At 31.0% G+C, this 17,305-nt stretch overlaps 1 long non-coding RNA gene across 1 annotated transcript in view; it reads left to right on the plus strand.

Moving 5' to 3' along the window:
* Positions 1-1,397: 1,397 nt before the first annotated feature.
* LOC114126137 (uncharacterized) overlaps positions 1,398-17,305 on the plus strand; it is a 69,535-nt gene continuing 53,627 nt past the window's right edge. Inside the window, exons 1-6 of the long non-coding RNA XR_007604447.1 lie at positions 1,398-1,503; positions 4,240-4,378; positions 4,442-5,429; positions 10,027-10,163; positions 16,810-17,018; positions 17,081-17,163. This is a non-coding gene — a long non-coding RNA (uncharacterized LOC114126137). The remainder of the gene's footprint in view (positions 1,504-4,239; positions 4,379-4,441; positions 5,430-10,026; positions 10,164-16,809; positions 17,019-17,080; positions 17,164-17,305) is intronic.

Raw genomic sequence — 17,305 nt, forward strand, 5'->3', positions numbered from 1 at the left:
TGCACACAATAAGACCACGATACAATCGCTGTATACAGCCGAACAGTGTTTTGAACATTTTTTTGTTCGAAAACCTTTCGTTTGATGCGATTGCAATATCTCTGCGTATCTACAATATACTCGTAATAATACATAGTGTATATAATAGTATAGGCACCTATTCTTAATAATATTCCGTTTCGATCGGCGATGGGTTAGGTCGTGTTACAGTCGCTTTAATATTCCGTTACGGTATATTAACTAATAACAAATACTTACATAACACGTGAATACTTGAATATAACTTGGAACTCAACAACATTGAATGGTAGTATTTAAATAATTAAATAAATCACAAATTTTTAATAATTGTCAATTTGAACAACAATATATAATGATTGACGATAATAATATAACTGTGGTCTGTGGTTGTGTCACGGTTGTCTATCTATCTATAAACAACCGCGGGCTATGTTAAAATAATATTTTTGTTCTGCGATATCACTTATCACGAAGATAATATACACCTGCAGGTTCTAATGGCACCTGATAACCAAACTAAATATTCTAAAATTTGGCCACTAAATGCCTACCCTCTATTAAATAAAGTTCTGATATCGTAAATACCATGTATTATATATAATGTAATGTTATCGAAAATAATCGAGAAAATGTGTAGCTACGTATGATGTTTTATCTTTATAGATTTAGCACGTGATTTATTCTAAACGTTCGTAAAAAGAAAATACTCGTTGCGGATGATACTGTAACTGTATAGAAATGCGCATTTTCTCTACAAAAATATAATAAATATGATTTTTCGGGAAAAATTAGAGTTTTATGGGCGGTATGATGAATAATAAATATATATCTTTATTTCGCTGCAAATTAAATTATTTTTCACTATTTGCATTTTGCATTTATAAAAAGTATATCCATAATAAAATAATAAAATGGGTTTATAAAAGACTAAATTGTTGTTTTCTTTACTGAGATTTTACGCACCCGTCTTATAAATATTGCTTTTGTTCTTTTCGACGAAAGCTTAAATAAAATTTGTGACATTATTAAAACGCACAATTTGCATATCAAATTATTTTTTTTTTATCTAAAGATAAATTCAAGGTTTCCACGCGTAAGTATCTTACTATATGCTCTTATTTTTTGCAAAAAAAAAAAAATGTAAAATCGATGTTTGAAAATGTAAAAAAAGATACATATTATAAATATATATTTACGAGTCCGTAGAGAAAATGAAATTTGACTATAGACTTTACTAGTACAGGCGATAATTAACCTTGTTTTGACACAGTTTTATTATAATTTACAGTATGTGTCGGTAGATTGAATTTATTCATAATATAATAACGAACAAAAAACGAAATGATTTTGATTTTTTATATTTTTACAGGATTTAACATCAAAAACATTAGCATATTTCATATTATAGATAATACCTATTGATTTTTCGAGACCATGAGGATGGAAGGAGTGGCATAAAGCAATTATTGGTTTAGATCGCAGGTACGCTTTTTTGCTATTTTTTACTTACACTCGTTAAATGTCATAATATATAATATCATGATAATGTATATAGTAATTAATATATATTAACAAGACGGCTGATAAATTTAAAATTATTATTCATTTTAATTTTTCTACACTAAATTTTCACTGACAAAAGTATTGGTATACTATTCCTGCAAGGACCTTCTCCCCATCACGGTTTCTATAGACTCGAGTCACACCGAAGTCGTTTTACTGCAGAGCATAATGTGTATAATATAATAACTACAGCTACATAATATGGTTTTAAAATCGAACCGAAACAAATTGATGTAATATTGAACAGTCGACGACTCTCTTCGGTTGATCTTGGGACGAACAGAATTTCCGTGAATACACACACAATGCCACGCAAGGTCTACGCCATTATTGTTATTAGTACCTACATCATATATACATATACAAGGCATATTATGTACGTTTCGTGTTCTTTGTGTCGGGTTGACAGCCCTTAACGGATTTTTCTCATCGAGCACCACTGCGTGTGTGTTTATTGAAGATTTCTCGTAAATACGTATGCACATAATAATATATACCCAACTACAAAATATTATATATATACATATAAATGCCTGTTATCAACAATATTCTCTTTTGATATTCACCTTGTGCAGAGTTGTAATTTCTCAATAATGGTGTACGTTGTAGTACGTTATTATGTCATTTTAATACGGAATAGGTACGAAGTCTGAAAATCACCGTACAGCAATATCGGTAACGACCTCGAGGATAGTATTATATTATTATACGTCTGCACGACGTGTATACCGAGGGCTAATAATACAATGTTATAAAATATACTCTACGAATATATATTGGTTTTACATATTAAATTGGGAACCCCTCATAATAACCAATTGATTTCGAAGCCCGACACGACGCAATAACGCGAGACTTGAAAACTGAACTCGAATCAAATTATTGGATTACCGCGCTCGCAGTACGATGTCCGGGAAATGCTATTCCGTTCGACATTTCTCTCGAACGAATGCGTATTATTTTATTATTATTTTGTATAGGAGACGAGGTGCCACAAAAAAACACTCACTCATAACATCGTCCGATCGATGATGACGATAATAATAATAATAAAAATAAATTCACATTGAAAACTATTCGCAATATATTTTAAAAGGGATCACATTATCATATAATAATATGATAACAAACTCGTAGCTGTAACATTTAAGAAATACCTCTCTAACGAACCTATTCGAACGATTCGATTCAGAATTCGTCTGATTTTATTGGACATATTATTAGCTAGCAAGCTGGCTAGTGCGAGTTTTCTGCTGTTACTCTATAGCATATAGGTATGATGATGATTCACTTCACTATACTTTTAACCTAATAATAATATAATCGTATATTATATATGAAACAAATATCAATGAAAAGTATAATTTTTAATTGAAATTACGGTAAAGGCTCTATGCAGATAAATCTATTAAAAATCCGAACTAGACAATATCGATTCATGAGAGTATTGTTTATTTCTAAATACTTGTTGAGTATACCTAATCAGACACATATTATGCTGAAAAGTGATAAGTAATATTACCTGTATATTTTGCATCGCGTGATTACCTATATTTATTAGATTAATATTGTTTTTTTTAATGAATAATACTTAAAAACCAGACACTGTAAATTGTTTGGGATTTTCAATAAAAATACATGTCGCGACATAGTACTTTAATAGATTCGTCTAGACTTTTTATGTGCACGAATTCTAATAACCTAAATGAAAATTTAAGGACGATGGCTAAAAAAAATAATGTAAAAGCTCGAATGCATCATACTGTTCGTAATGTATTCGGTTTGATTATTGCGTATTGAGTATTATAATATTATAATTTCGAGAACACATAATATTATTTTTTTTTATTATTGATGTTTGGGAGTTTGCAAGAAGCGATACAATTTTCACTTATGCATATAAATGTAGTTTATAGTAAACTAAATAAAGTCGAATATCGTTGAATATTTTAAATTTAAACAAATCATCATATCATATTTTATCAAGATTAAACACACGTAGGTACACGTACGCCGTACACACACATACGCACATATTATATAATATATATTTATAAGATTAGATCAATCCGTGCTGACAATAATCCTATATTATAAAATGAAAATACATAGCTACTTAATTTCTATTAAATTCGTTTACAGTGATTAGGTATTGTGAAATAAAAAATACCCAATTTAAAGTTTTGATTTATTCCAATGCAAAAACAGTTATGCAGTTGTATCTGAAAACATTATAGCTCTGAATTAAAAATACAAATACTTATTTACCATATTATATACATTATACATCTATAATCACCAGGTTGGTAAAAACTATTGTTGCATTCCAGATAACGACTTTTCTTTTATTATTTGTAGCCTGTAGGTATGAGTATATAATATCTGCTTATACATGCGTATTTTGAACCAAAGTTATAATAATGGACAATGATGATCAAAGTACCCCATTGTTGAAAAACAGGTGAAATATAATCTAAAGGATTAAAATATCTCGTTACAGTACAACATAGGATTTATCATTAAGCACGATTTTGAACACAATATGTAGTCTTAATTCACTTAAAAAAATGTTGACTACTTGTTTATAATATTTTTTTGTTAAATTCAATTATCTCTAGTGCTTTTAATAAAAAAAGGTCATTTTTTAATTCGTAGAATTCAACTGTACGTACACGGAGGACTACATCCTTTCTGGGAACAACTACGTAGCTTTGAACTTGCGTGTAACAACCAACCACGGTAACGGAGCGTATTAAGTATCCAATTAATTATTATATTTGTGAGATATTTTAACGTTAGTGTCCTCAGCCCCCCTCTCTACCCAAATTTAAATATTAAAAAGTTTTTTTATGTTTAGTTTATAAAATATTTAAATTTATCTTGAGATCACGACGACGGCGGAGAAAATGGTCGGCGACCGTCGATTTAAGACTGATCTACGAAAACATTGCAATTATTCAGACCGCAAGTAATGCGTATACCGATAATGTGTAATTGGTCCACCATCGTGTACCAATGATATGAACTTGTCGACTACGGGTCACGTTGTACGAATGTAATGAGTATTCCGAGAGCGGTTGACCGTGATAGTTTCCGTCGCCGGCCCGTCAAGGAGACTTAACGTGATAACGTGCGCAGGAACTTGTGTCTGGTGACGCACACATACCAGCCAGACAGGACAATAAGCGGTTTACATTGTCAATTATTTTCTCTCCTCATTATGGAGTAGGCAAAAGTTGTGCGAGACAAAAATGATACACAGGAATGATATCATTCGATTATACTATGATAATAACTGATAAGTATTGTTATGCATGGACTTCTATTAAATGGCGCGTAGTGCCCCGATTTAACGATTATCGCTTGTAAGTATAATAATGTACACGCGATTGTGTTCGTATTACCTATGTGTACGTTGTACAATAGTACATTCTCGCAATGATATTATCATTTATAATTTGAACAAAATTGAACATTTTTATTTAAACTTAATATTTTAAAAATTATGAATACCACATAAATAATCAGCATCACATTTTTTAAATAAATCATCGTCAAAGTGTCGTTATGATAACATTACCTATATCATATTAGCTGCACCCGTACGCACGCCTATAATTAACGCGAACCTCACGGTATTGGAATTATTATACTATGTTACTATTATATTATTATTATTATAGGTAACGATTTTAACGTTAGCTTTGCTCTGCAGCGTCTATCGTCGGCGTGTAATAACAGTGCGGTGCTCGAATCGCCGCTTATAAATACGGCGGCCGGTTTCTGGTATGGAAAATTCCAAACGATGATGAGTCGATATGTTGATGCGAGCGGCATGGCAGTTGGTAGTATAATAATATATAATGTTTAATATCACACAATATAAAAATGCCGGACGGAATGTTTTTTACATTACATTACGCGTGAGATACGGTAGCGAACGTCGATTACATTATTTTATACGATGATGGTGCTGCGCCGCAGTCGCCCAAAACCGACCGACGGCGAATTATACGACATAATATTATAATATTTTATACGCTCTTCGACCATTGCATTCCACGAACGACTCTTATTATTATTGTCCCCCTATAGTGCTTATTTTACTTATTTACGCGTCATAATATCCGCCGCTCGCGCATATTTATGCATATTTCCGGAACCCACGTCTGCACGTCCGGCACAGCAGCCGCGGTCTGAAATATATAATCTCAAAGTCTAAAACGAATGATTAAAATTCGTCGATAGCGTCCTATAACGCAATATATTATACCGCGAAAGTGTCTAACGAATACAACGTACAATTGATGAGGGATTTACGTTTGTTGGCTGATTTTCAACTACATAGGGCTCGGGCTGAGCGATACTCAATTCTCACTCGCGTCTACCTCGCGACGGTTTCATATAAATAATTGTAATTCCGACGCTGAGAACGGTAAATCGCTTATATTGTATCGTGTATACATTATGTTAAGGTGAGTATGACCTTATAGTAGTTGGATGTAGACGCAGGGACGAAAAACCGCAGTGAAATGGTTAGCAAAATGGTCGTGGTCGTACATTGGCGCGATTGTTAGCAATTTTCATTAGCATAGTGTTTGGTAATTCGTTGACCACAATTGAAGAGCCTGATGTGTACTGTAATCAGTGGTGTATTTAGGGGGGGAGTAAAGGGGGCAGTAAATTTAACTAGAAAGTTTTATTTTTAAACTGATTTAAACAGTTGTAAAAAAAAAATATGTATTCAGGGCATCGAAATGCTAAATACGCCTCAAACTATAATATATTTTCGATAGTATTGAGACGCATGATCACTGAATCACAATATTTCATGATGGATAAGTTTTAATGCCGTTGAAAAGAAATGAAATAAAAAAAAATTGCCATAACGGGGAACTATTATGCAACAGTAAGTATAGCAATAGTTTACCATTTTGTAATGAATAGAATATAACATAATCATTTTGTTATTATATTAAATCATACATATTTAACAGTATGTTTATTATTTATACACATTCTATTTAATATAATATATCGATAAATTTGTAATTGAAATTATTTGTCCATAGCAAAATGATAGTAATTTTATGGTATTCATTTATTAACATTCACTGAATAACTTTTATAAACATCAGTAAATGTCCGCGTTGTGAGGTATTTGTAAAAATTGATAACATCTACTAAAATTATTAGTTAATTTCAATAATTACCGGTGACTGTCAACACTTAATACTAGGTAGTTATAAATACACTTCGATGTTTATATGATATCTGTATTGTAACGCCTGACAATTGTTAAAAATTCGCAAGTATTACATAATATGATTTATTTTGCTATGACACAGTCTATTTTAAAATATTATTAAACTACTTGAGGTGGTTTAGGAATATTAATAGCAAGTATAATATAGATACAGAGAGCTAAAAAAAAAAAAACATAATTTATAATTTTAAATAAGCTCAGAACATATTCTATTATTATAGTAAAATAATTTAAAGTTTTCTCTATACAACATCGTGCAATATTATTTGCATATATTTTACTCACAAATTAAATTAATTTAAAGCAATAAATTATTGTATTATAATTTAAATATTCGTTCTATTTAAATATTAAAATCAGTAATTCGATGTTTTCACAAGTTTACTATACAGCATGTACTCGTAATATGAAAACTAGATTTATAATTGTATAATTATTATTATCTATTTTCTAATATTTATTATATATGCGCTTATAGGTACGTTATTTAATTATTATACATATCATATTTATTTTTTCTAACTTGACGTTTTTATTTTTTTTTTACCGCCAATAAAAAATCTATTATTGACGGACGTGTCCTTGACAACATTAGTAACAATGCCGCGAATGCTTAATTTGTTCAGGCAATCACATAATTTTGAGTAGTTACCGTTGTTACTGAATTGATCAAAAACCTCTTAGGTAGGTAGTATTATAATTGATGTTTAAACTAACTGTCAAATTTACCAAGCATAACGAAAATTTTTGAATAATTATTTTACAGCTTTAAACGACTTAACCTTTTACAGTTTTTCAAGTTTATGTGCCGTTTCTCTGGATGTATAAAAACTGAGTAGTGTTTTTTTTTATAATTATAATATTAAAAACTCGAGCTAATGAAATTCATAAAAGAAAAAAATAGAAGATTCTCAATGAATAATGTATGATGTATAATGTATATGTCCCATTTGTCTACTACGACGGTTATTGTTTTCGTTTTATTATATATTTTATTTTGAAATTTCGATTTATTTCTTTACGTTTCATCCGTGAACGAGGTCAGGTTTAGCCGAAAAAAATGTATGTATATATTTGTATGCATATTGCATATACAAGTGCATTAAAGTCTCTATAGTTTCGTAAATATAAAATGACAGCTGTTGGTGGTGAGCAGTGCAATGGTATATGTTGTAATTATGGCCACTTTATGTAAAAAAATAAATTATAGCAATAAATATAGTTTTTTTTTATATATATATTTTAGCGTTTTTTGTTAAAATATTCGTATACACTGTATCTAAATTCAACAACTTGTGAGACTTTTCCATTAAATCTCAGCAAACCATAAAACATTACCTTTAATATTCCTGAAGTTTTGTATATAGTTTTTGAAATTTTTTTTAGTGCGCAGAATAATATCATTAATAATTGTGCTTACATTTTTCGTGAAATATTTCATTCGGAAATTCATATTACGTTATTTACGCGAAGAAATTTGCCTACAATAGTCTACAATAACGATATTATATACATTATAATACGTCATACAAGACAGTGCCCCGTCACCCTAAACCGAAACGATATTGACGGCGGAGCTCTCATTCTCGCAGTATATTATTATACGTTTATAGTGCGTCCTAGACAACATCCATTCTAGTGATTAATGAATGGACTTCCGTTGCTCATCGGCAAAAGACGCGTATATTATGTGAACTACGTAGAGGTACATACGTCAGCTATATATGGTCTATATCACACACGCGTATATACGATAGACGGGGCACGAGTGCACGACGAAAATATATAAAAAACGCACTGTTGTGTATCATAATAAATAATAATATTATCCGCATCGTCGGCGCCGATAGTTTTTCTTCGTCTATAGGTATAATAGTATTGTTACGGTTAAAAAAAAAACCTTAATATTTTATTTTATGTGCTTACATAATATTATTTATTATATTTTTTTTATGTTTTGGTAAAAGAATCGCTCAAAAAGTTTTCTGCAGTCTTATACTTACCTATATTTCGCTGTATCCGTGTATATAGGGTTGAACCGCGCAGCACACGATACTCGAGACAAGTCATTTTTGGAATATTATGTATAAGTGGTTTTTTAGAAAAATATTACATAATTTATTATAGACCGCGTGTGTACGTTTTTCGAGAAAATCGATTTTTATTACGTTTTGTTGCAGTAATACTGCTACTTAGGTAATATCGTGTATATACGGACGATATGGATAAATACTTTTCGGAGTCGGTTAAATGTTTTTATTAATCTTTATTGATTCATATCAACAGTTTAACACTAAATATTATATCATGTACATACCTACAACTACTATTCGAGTAAGTACTATTAAACTGTGTTAACTGTTAAAGATTAGAGGCCACACGTGTATTGTGTCTACTTGCAGTGAGTTGTTCGTCTACCACGCGTTTAGACGCGTTTGTTTACTATTCATATATGTTTATACCTTCTGTAATAATATGTAAGATTCCGATATTCAAGTAAAAAATGAAAAAATATGCTAAAATATATAGTGCTATAGTTTAGTATTCTGCAAAAAAACTGTTCTCCTTATATTCTCTGAAAAATATGCAAAAACAGTCTATGAGCAACGTAAAATATGCTTTTATATGCGTATTATATAATTTTGTTTATTTTAACAAGCAGAAACATATGAAGTATTATTAGTGCTATCAGCTTGCTAAGTGAATAGTGATGTATATCAAAATTATTTGACGTGAAGTTAATTAGTGTGATCAACTTAATTAAAATAATTTTCCTATATAAAATCAAAATTCAAAAAAAAAAAAAATGATAAAGATTGGTTCAAGATTTGAAACGAATTCGTATTTGTATATTATTTAAAAATCAAAATTAATTTTAATTTTTTTTTCATATTTTAGACAATTTCTCAATAATAACGTTGTTATTGTTAGAATATTGTCGTGGAGCGGTTTATACGAGTACAACCTTGATGCGGGGCAATACCTCACGAGTTTATTATACACTCCTCATAGTTAAACACACATAAATGCGTAATAGATGAAGTAGAATTTATTTACTAATTCCGTGATCCGACACCACATAATACTGTATCGCATAATAATAATAATAATAATAATTAACATTACAGTACAGTGGTTGTATATTATGGTAATATGGTATATTATTATTATTACAGCTGCGTTATGAAGAGGATGGTCGGGGGCGAGAGTCGCGAGTCATTAACTCTGCAAACGCGACCGGTTGTCCGCCGAGTCAAGGTCGCCGCCGTCAGACCATTCTGATCTACTCCCGCACGAACATACTACAACAGAGGTACATAATATTATTATTTTTGTACATGTTATACTCGAAACACAATCACAATATATAATATAGTATATTATGTAAATGAATCTTTATTTCTGTGTTCTATATAGACTCGAGTAGGGTCTATATTATAGATTAGTATTTCAACCCATACATAGCCGCTGCACACATATTATTTTGTTTTGGAGCACAAACATGTTTACAATTGCTTATATTTATGCGAACACGAGGTTGTTATTGGTTACGGATAATAAAGTAGTTATTTCGTGCTACGATTGAATATAATAATCGTTTGTACTTCGTCGTTTATTCCATTTTTCATTTAGGTAGGTAAATGTAAAAATGAGTGACAGACGTGGCAACGCTTATGGAATTCAAAAATATTCGACCAATTTTAACAACTCGTGGAATATTTAGATAATGTATTTAATTTACAGTTATCTCGGGGTAACTTTTATCTGCTATTAATGATATTAAATCATAACCGCATATTAGTTAATAATTTCATTTTTGCAGATACACGTAATGAAAAAAATTACTTGTCAATATCCGCCATTGATAGATCGTCCATTTCGGTTTTATATTTTATCCAGTCGGGTGACTCCGAGTCATACAGATAATGCCTGCCTATATATATATAGTTATTAATTCCACGATAATAATATGATAGGTGTACGCGTGTGTAGTATCGATAAACTCATATGACTATCATTATACAACTCGTACGACTCCCGTGACGAATTAGGTATGCGCACAGTGGTGGATCTCTTCGCCGTTTTTGGGTGCCGTTTGAAAAAAATACAGATTTTCTCGTAAAATAATACCAAGCTAAAAATTTAAAATGTCAATTTCAATAGCACGACAAGAGTCAAATGGTTTTTTTAAGATTAAATCTGCACGTCTAAAAAACTGCGTCGTAAAGTCCCGGATACAATTAATATTCATACAGCTCCGAGTGAAATAGATGTATATTCACGAATATCGTTCATCCCCGTCTCCCTGATTAATGACCGTAGTATCTGCGAATATATTAACATATCGTTTCGTGCGTGTCGTTTCGATCGTTATTGCGGTTGTCGTGTCGTTTCGTATTATTATGACGGTATGTTAAAATTATATATATTATTACATATATACATAGGTATTATAATAATGCGCACACAAATCAACACACACACAAACCTTAAACGCTTTACGCCTATACCATATATTATGATGGTCGGTTTAAAATTTGACCTATCGTTCCATTCGAACGGATCGACGCATAGTTGTCGACAAGCTGTCCGTCAAAACTGGCGTGTATTATACGATCGTCGAACGTATGCGCGTCCGCACTGTGTAAAACTATATGGCTGATATACAAATAATTATTGTTACTTATAATATTCAAAGCGTTTGGCTATCGTGTGTACGAGTCGAGACGTCTGATTGATTTATACTGTTCGTAAGCACACATCGTATGTTTTACTGGTCGTCCACACAACGTTCACGCACACCGTGTTATAATTTATATGTCCATACATCGTTTTATAGTAATTTAACTATACCCTCATAATACTTTCATAAATATTAAAAAAATATTTCTTTGTATTGACCCCCCGTAATAGGATATTTGTCGTCGCTCGATAATTAATATTTTATTAGCCGCAAACACTGTCTCTTCATCGTTTCGAAAATCGTAGGCTCATTTGTTTTTGGCATTCTCCTTACACAATAAAAAAAACCTGACATTTCGCATTGTCACCGTTTGGCTTTTGATATTTTGAATCGACAACTTTCACTTTTAATATAGTCGTAATAACGAAAAGTATATCGTAATACAGTTTGATCACACTCTATTATCCATAAGAATAGAGCAATACTTTTCCTAAATTTATTTGCATAATTTAACTCTGTCTACTGGTAATTAATAATGTCCACAGTAAGTATGCTTAATCGGTATAGATATAAGTAGTAAGTACCTATAATATACCACATTATATAATATAAAATAAATTATGCATAAGAGGCTAGAGAAGAATGTCAAATTCCAGATAACCTGTACGAATAGCAATAGGATCAGACACCAAAAAAAAAATATTTACTTTCTTCAGAAAAATTTAACTGTACGAGTAAAACTTAATACAATATAAACATCACTCTACGTATCCAAATGATTCAAGTAAGTCTATTAAAAAAAAAATTGTAAGCTAATGTCACCATGTAGTTAGAAACAATAAAAAAATAATTATATGACGTATAGGTACTATATAATATTATTATATTAGAAAAATGCCTGCTGCCAGTGCTGCCTGTATACTTTCTATGGCTTTAATATTATATTTCTACATATAGAGTAAAACAAACATTTTTCCAATTATTATATATCGTATATTATTGTTTTAACGAACGCCATCGCATAATTAATATATGATTTCATATTGTACCGAACGCGAGTGTACCTATTTAGGGGATAAACAACTGTAATAATAGCAGTGTAATATCAATCACACAGGGATTTCAGTAATTTTACATTATTATTGGCACATTGCTAATATACGGAGTGATCCGTATAGTAAAGACCCATTCTACGTATATTAAACGTATTAAAACTGATCACTCTATACATATAATATAGTCGAACGACTGCTGCAACGTGACGTTCAGATACGATAGTAATATGTGTTATTGCAGGTCTGCCGTTTTGGAGTGGTTTCTGTACAGTCGCTGTCGTCACGCAGTAGGATACCTCTATAAAATATAACGATGATGATAATAATAATATACAAAACGCGTACATATACCTACAGGTGGTATACACACACGGGTATGTACAATATACGATACATTATTGTATTAATTATGGTGTACCATATTACGGTCGATTAAACGGTACCGTGATAAACGGTCCCTCTAAAAGCGTACGCGTATGTTGGAATACATAAAGTACACGTAAGTATTGTACAACGACGCGTTTAAAGTCTTTATAATAATAATAAGAATAATAATAATCATATTATTATTATTATTATGTGCTGCAGTGTTCGCCGTTACCCGCCGAGAATCGTGCCCCACGACCGAGGCGATTGAGATCTCTGATCGTTTTTCAACTGCGCACCGTACATTACAATACGTAGGCATACACACTTGCATAATATATTATTTTTATAACAATATTATACAGCATGATTCTTTTAACGCAGTCACCATACGACGGGTTATCTCAAAAAGAACCAATGTTTTTGAAGTTTTTGTTTTTGTTTTTTTTTCAAAATTCCAAGTCATAATACTTTAACAAAGTATTTCATAGCAAACAGATTTCTATCTTTAGGTTAGGTTTTGAATGCGTCACGGTCCTAAGCAAAATATATTTTTCTGAAAATTTCAATGAATACATCATAAAAATCAAATTTTTGATGGCAGTATAGTTAAATAACCATAAAAGTAGTTAAAATTTTAGTTAGAATGAACAAAATATTATAATATAATAGGAGGGTTACACTCTCGTTGGAAATTCAATTTTTACACATATAATATGTAGAAATTCTATTGTTATCACTAATTTCAAATACATATTAATAATAATATTATTATAACCGTCGAGCATCCGTTTGTAATCCAGATGTTTAATATAAAATTAGCTACAAAACAAAAAATGATTTAATCTCAAAACGTCGTTTCGTAGACTCCTTATGCAGTACCTACTAATCGTTATCAACGGTTTTACTATAAAACACGATATCATAATATTATAGTGTATTGTGCTTATCGTATTATAATGTTTCATATTTTTAACTCGCACAAAATAGTTTTCCCATGATATAATGTACAGGCAGAGGACCTGACGGAAGCTCGACTTGGTGTACCACGTGCAACAGTCGTTGAACTCTATATCGCACGTATAGTCGTAATATGTATATTATACGATTTGTTTGATTTCGTGTGGTTTTCGAGCGTAATAGGTAGGTTTTTTTCAAACACATAGATGTTTTAACGCACGTTCGTATTCATCGCGCGTATATGCGCGTACAAAAGATCTTCAGATATTTATCATCCGCGGTCGTAAATAAACGTAACAACTTTGTTAAACGATAAGTATCATGGGAGTATTTTGTTCTCGCCGGCAGATTATTAACCACAGCCGAAACGTTTACCGCGGTGCTGGGAAATAGTCCGCCGAGGACAATAAACGCATAACATACAATATAATATGCGTTAAAGAACAGAAAAAAAAAGGATCCATACGAAACCGTCTTTTCGGTCGTCGTGCGTAATAATATTATAATATCACACCATATCTATAGGTAGTAAAAAACGACCGAAAATTGTAAAATATAAAATACTGATTGCTGTAGACTGTTTTGGTTATAGGTTAGTAACAGAATAGATACTGATATAATGTCAAATTGTTGATTTATTTTTTCGTTCATTACAATAATAATAAATCGTTATAATCATAATATGAGTATCCCTGGGAAAATGTCCATTTTATTTTCACTTAGTATGGTTCAGATAATAGGTATTATGTTCTATATAGTTTATACGTCTTGTCTATAATAGAGTTTAGATGTCGTGCAAGTGTTGGAAGTTTGTTTTCCAAACGCTCAAAATTACTGGTGTAAAACCGGAAGCCGATACCTAGAACCGGCTCTTCAGACTCCGTTCAAACGTTTAATACACATCACAAAAAGCGATGTGTTTTATATAGTTATATACATATATGCTATAATAATAATAATTTGTTAAATATGCGTTTTCGTCGATATGCGCATTGTTTTCCCCCCTTGACATGTATATTGTTATTCGATCAAAAAATGCCACTCGAAACAATTAACCGATCTACATATACGTAGTTATTATAGAGTATAGACTATATTATAACCATAACCGTTTTTTTTTTCAAATATGTATTATGGTATAATACAATGCGTCTTACGATGTTTTGAAGTTCTAGACGAACAGGTAATCGCCGTATATTTTTAATAATAGTCCACTTGAATATTTTTTTCAAACGTGAGAAAACATCACGGATGCATGATGTATGGGCATTATAATACCATATAATTATAGCTATGGCTCGGAAGTTGTTGCACTGAAATATAAACTTATATTAAATTCAATATTGCTGTCGAAGATATTAAAAACTGAACCGAAGATACTTCTTTTTTCATTCAAATAAAAAAATTTATATTTGGAATTTTAAACACCATAGTTTAGAAATGAAATAATCAATGGGTAAACAAAGCGAAACCATGTGGTGTACATTTCCCCTCTGTTGACCTATAGCCTTATATATTTATCACGCAGAAACATAACTTTATATATTATACTATAATACATATCTACACGTACATGAAAATAACATTATATAATATCTATAGAATGGAGGTATTTTGCGTACTTTTGGTCTTGTTTTTTGTTTTTTATAGTATTTAATATTTTAATAAGGTATATACAAAATCGAATTTAAACAAATTAAAAGAAAAATTCATATAATAGCTTCATGGTTTACAGTATAAATTAGGGTAAATTAGTTTCTAGAAACATACAATTAATTATACAAATCTCTTGAATTTATGGAAATTAAAAGTGAAGAGTTGTATAATTTTCGTAGAAAATTATTTTGCCCAGGCGACTATAGACGCATTTTATTCTAAATAGTTTAGCTGAATATTAATAATGTCATTTGTTTTCCTTTTAACAAATTTATTCAAGTTCTCATTTAAAAAATAAACGTTTGCATCTCTACAGAATATTACTTAAGTAGTATAGAAAAATCTCAAGAATTATAAAATGTGGTCTGATAGTTGAAAACTTCAAAAATCAAATCAACTAAATTATGGGACAAAATAGGGGTTGAGTGTGCATGGTGAATCGTTCCATACATGTACACGAAATACTCATAATACTAAATTGTCGTTGTGCTGCAATAAAGTCATATAATATATATATATTATATATACATATATATTATACGTGTGATGCTTTTAATGTATATCAACCACCGTCGCCTGCAGTTAGTTCACCCGAATCGCGAACAAAGACTGGTGAACTATAAACCACACGGGTTTTGATGGAAAAAAAGAAATAAGTGCAATTTTTATAACACACTCGGAGACGTTTTGTACTTATTTCATCTATTATGTAATAATACATATAAACGCATACACACACACACACACACACACATATTACACATTATATTACTACGACGGTTGGGGTGATTTCGGTTCGACAGTAGGCGAAAAATGAGAGAAAAACAGTGTTTCGTGAAAGAAATTTTCGGTCGTAAATCGAAGGAACAGAGTACAATCGGCCGCAATAAAATAATTGTGCCCGCAACGTACGTTATATTATATGTATAAATAATAAATATATATCACTATTATATGTATATAATATATGTTTGTGTGCGGACGACGACAGTAAAAATTTGTTAATTATTGTCGGTTCACGCTGTTTCCCACGGTCTCATCCTGCTGCCAAGACGGCGTTTGTATGTGTTCTGTCGTTGATGTTTATACTTACTTTTTTTTTTTCGTATTTATTGTTCTTCCGCGACGCGCGTACCTCATATACATAATAATATTAAGTGTGTACCGTAATCAGGTTACTCCGGTAAAACACGTACTTACGTGATTTATTATTTTATTATGTTGTTTTTCTGTCGTAGATGTTTGTTATTATATTATAATTCGTATATCAACTGCAATACGGTCACCGATCCCACCCACCAACGAGCGTGAAAAATGATTTAAGCAAACTATACATATACTCTCTGCAAAAGTACAAGTATAAACGAACACGAAGACCGAAGAAAAATCTAAAACCAAAGTAAAATCATATATACACGAGTCTGCAAGGTTGTCTAAGCTGCTGCAGGTATATACTTTCAATTTTGGATTTCGATTAATTTTAAAAAGATTCCGTTTTTTTGTTGACAGGTTTTGGTTTTCAAAAAGTTCAAATTAAAAGTTACTGAAATAAAATAAAGATATTCTTCGTCAGTGATTTGGGTGTTTTATTTGTAAGTAATAACTCAATATTTAATATTATGTACAGAAAACACTTTAAACACAAAAATTTAAAGATTGAAAAACGCTTTTTATAGCGACCAGTGAATATTTTCGTGTTTAAGGTATAGACTTGTATTTCGTACTATACCAGGA

Source organism: Aphis gossypii, chromosome 2, assembly GCF_020184175.1.
Source record: "Aphis gossypii isolate Hap1 chromosome 2, ASM2018417v2, whole genome shotgun sequence".
Lineage (NCBI taxonomy): Eukaryota > Metazoa > Arthropoda > Insecta > Hemiptera > Aphididae > Aphis > Aphis gossypii.